Raw genomic sequence first — 4,193 nt, 5'->3', positions numbered from 1 at the left:
CGCTCAACACTGTTGGAGGTAATCTCGTGCATTGTAATGTTAAGTCCTTGTTCAAATTTAATGAGAAAGGACGATTGGCTATTAAACCCAATCCAGCAACACATAATATACTACATGTGGTAATACTCCAATCCACAATAAGCAATCAGGCTACTACGCGAGGTGTCGGGGGAGCAATACATCCTAAGCTTCGTGCTGTGCGAGGACCGTCAATTACGAGTGTGGTGCTGCTCTGACATGGGCCTGAATATTGTTCTTGGCACTGAAGCTAAGAGGGAGAAGAGCAAGAGAGTGAAGAAGCCTAATTGTGATGTGCCATAATTTCCCGCTCAGGGCCTCTCAGTCAGGATATGGGCGAGGTCAAAGGTGCAATAGAGGGAGTCCATCAGAGGCAAAGCGTGCTGAAGTCATCTGTACAGAGTTATTCGTGGTGAGGTGAAAGCAACTTGGTCAGACAGGAGACCTAATCAGATTTCAAAGTAAACACAGTGCCGCCGGCTCCAGAAGGCTGAGTCCAAACATTGTTGCTAATTGCATCTGTCTTCATTTTCCGCAACTCACTGTACAACACCAATGAAAAAGAAATCTAGATGGAACAGGAACTATTTCAAAACCACAGAGAGCACCTCAACGTTACCTCAATTTTTAGTCCATAACTGTTCATTTTAGAGATTGCCAACTCTGATTGCTTCTGTCAGGAATCAAAATATAATGCCTGTGAAGTGTTTCTACTGGAATCTTTCTTTTTTTTTTTTTTTCTTCATACATGGAGACTGAAAAGGAAAATATATATATGCTTGTCCCGTGTGCCATATGTGGGGGCTTCCAGAGCATGGAAACCTACGTAAGCACCAGTCAAGTAGTACAATTTGGGTTTTCAGATGGCTGCAATTGATCTCTCATATTGTGACATTTCTGTACAAGAGAACTGCTCCAAGTTAAACAGGCGCCTTATGTCAAGAAGCTTTTTTTTCACCACCACCACCACATCCAGCTGCATCTCAAAGTTACGGACAGTTCGTTCACAGAGCTATTTTACCATCATGTTCTGAAATCCCAAGAGTCACACCCGCTGCATGGTGTTTATTGCAGGTCACTATTAGGGCTCTGGCCTTCAGTGGCACCTTGGCAGACAGGGGAAGCCCTTTACCCCAGAGGACAGAGTGTGATTGTTTTAATGTGGTTGCTCTGGTATTTCATGTTCCAGCAAAAACCCAACCACATATCAACTGACTGCCATGTGCAGACTTGAAAATTACAAGTGCACAGATCGCCAAAGCTGAGCGTAACTTATACTGTACACAGTGTTATTATTTGCATCCCTGACAGGGATGATGACATTTCATCATGCCCTCGTGTGCTTGCACTTGCCTATTATTGATGATGCTAAACCGTTTAATCTTATCACTGTCTCTGAGACATAAAAAAAAAAATTCTCCTTGTTGTCCTTTTGCAATAGAACATTGGCAAAGTATGCAGTATGCTATGTCCAGTGAGCACCACTGGATATGACATCAGATCCCTGAAATGGCTCTGTAAGCAAGTTTGTGCTGAGTCCACATCAACAAGTGTGTAATGTGGTAAGAGAGAAGTGTGTTAGCAAGCACACGCAGCGAGGGGATGAGATTCACAGAGGCTCCTGAGGGAAATCAGTATAAAATGGTAGATGTGCTTAGAAAGCACATTTCATATTTTCAGAGGAAACTGATAGATTCTAGCTGACCATCCAACCCAATACTTAGAAGGGCAATTATATAAAAATGGAACTAGGGCATGAGAACGACAACATCTGGGTTGTGAATGTCTGCTGTAGCCTACTAGTCATCATACTTTAAGTTAGTGACTGCTGAACAATGCAATATTTATTCAAGTGTCGGTTTGCAGTATGCTGGAATTACATTTGCTGTGAGTCTAAGCCGAAACATGTCCAGTTTGGGTTCATGAGTCATTATATCTTGTATTTAAAAAAAAAAAAAATCAACATTTAAAAAAACAGGATATGGATGGTAATATGTAAGGTTTTACCTGTCACATCTCTTAAAAGACATTATTATTATTATTGTTGTTGTTGTTGTTATATATACATACATTATATTTGTTTATGTTAATATGTAGGCTTTAGATGAATCACCACATCTCAAAGTAATAATAATAATAATAATAATAATAATAATAATAATAATAATAAAATCCACACACGGCATTGGACGAGTCCTCGCACTTCCACGCGTGTTGGACGCGGCGCACATCAGGGTTGTGGCAGAAATGCGCTGCGGGAAAAGTGACAATCACCTAACCGTAACAAAAGACAAAAGAAAGTTTGAAGCATTTGTGGCAAAGCTACTGTTACAATCTAAAATTGGAACAGTAAATTGAAATGTGTACCATTTCAATTACAGGTGAAATATTTTAATTACATGTACACCAGGCCATTGTAATGTGCAGTATTTCCTCATGATGTGTAATATTTTACAACTGTCCTATTTTACTGCTCAATATTGCTTGTTACGTTTCTATTCTAATGTTATTTTGGCTTTGGCTTTTATTTTCAGTGTCATACTTATATCTTATATTACATTTTTTTAAAGCACTGAGTTTCATAATATTTTGTACTTTTCTTTTCTGAGCAATAGAAGACAAGAATTTTTCTTTGGGTTTGATAAAGTTTTATCTTCATTTGTCTCATCTCACCAATAATCTCTACCAGTATTTTAATTATTGTGGGACAGCTTGTCATACCTGCTCAATCAGTTCTAAAAGCTCAATGAAAATAAGTATTATATATGTTTTGTTGTTTTATCTTGACATGCAGCTGCATATTGTGCAGAAAATATCACTAGATGACTTATGCATTCTAATTTTTTTTTGTTCATGGGAGTTAAAAAAAAAAAAAAAAGGATTTTAATGACAGATTCCAATTTTTTGATATTTTTATTTGATCTACTTGTATATTATTGCAGATTCTAAATCAATGACCTGATGGCAAATAACAATATTAATATGATCTTTAATGATTCCCGAGTTGCTGTCATTCAAACGGCCTCAAATTTCAATGTTCAAAAACAAAAAGGCCTGAAAATGGGTTAATGAACATTTTTTTAAAAAATTGTCTTGGAAAGTGGGATAGGCTCCTGCCCCCCCCGGGGCCCTCATGAGGATAAAGAGGTGTATAGATAATGGATGGATGGATGTCTTGGAAAGTAATTGATATGTGAAACTGATTTTTCACAGATATTATTTTTATTATGTACAGTTAATGATAGTAGAAAGTTTTTAGCATTCATGGCAAAGCTACTGTCATAATGTAAAATGCATAGATTGTATAAGAAAGATGGACGTAGCAACCATAGACTGTATAAAAGATGGACGTAGCTACCGTGACATCATCCACTGGTTTCTGCACTGAGAAAATGAAGCTCCTTAGTTGTCTGATAAAACACTGTAGTAGAGTAACAGTCTGCTGGACTGATTTACATTAAATAACAGTAACTGTGACTGACCTCTGAGGTTCAGTGTGATGCTCATGTTGTGGTGATTAGACCTCAGTAACTTCACTGTTTCTGAAAGAGAAGGAATCATTTCAACAGCTGTTTGTCTCAGTGAAATGAACAGAAGCTGTTAAAACCAGAGAACACAGACATGAGCTGAGAGATTAACACTAATCAGTGTTCTGTGGTGTAACGTTAGCTTGGTTTAATTTCTGCTGATCATTCCTGTCTGCCATGAGACGACAGCAGTTAACAGACTGTAATAACGTTATCGATCCGTTATGATTGATCAGCTGTGACCTACAGGAAACTAGTCACAGACAACAGGTAACTCATTTATGACACTGACAAACCTGTTGTAGCATCAGTGTTAACTAGTCAGGAAACGTAACCGGAGATTTACAGAACAACTTTTAAACACGATGTTAGATCATGTTTTACTATCAGAGGCTCCAGTCTGATGTGAATTTACAGTAACTTCAGCTACAGTAACGCAGGTCGCTGTTTTAATATGTAAGTCCAGATGTAGACAGAAAACAACCGGTTACTGAGACCACTTTAACACTCACCTGTAGAGTTTAGCTCCACTTTTGGGGGCTAGTGTTGTTAGCAGCAGCATCAGTAAACACAGCAGAAGCCAGTAAATGTGGGCGGGGCAGAGAGTCCTCGGCTCTCAGTCCGTCTGACCAATTGCTGCTCTCTGGC

This window comes from Stegastes partitus, unplaced genomic scaffold, assembly GCF_000690725.1.
Source record: "Stegastes partitus isolate 25-593 unplaced genomic scaffold, Stegastes_partitus-1.0.2 Scaffold384, whole genome shotgun sequence".
In the NCBI taxonomy this organism is placed as follows: domain Eukaryota; kingdom Metazoa; phylum Chordata; class Actinopteri; family Pomacentridae; genus Stegastes; species Stegastes partitus.
The sequence above is the reverse complement of the archived record's forward strand: the minus strand, read 5'-3'. Positions refer to the sequence as shown.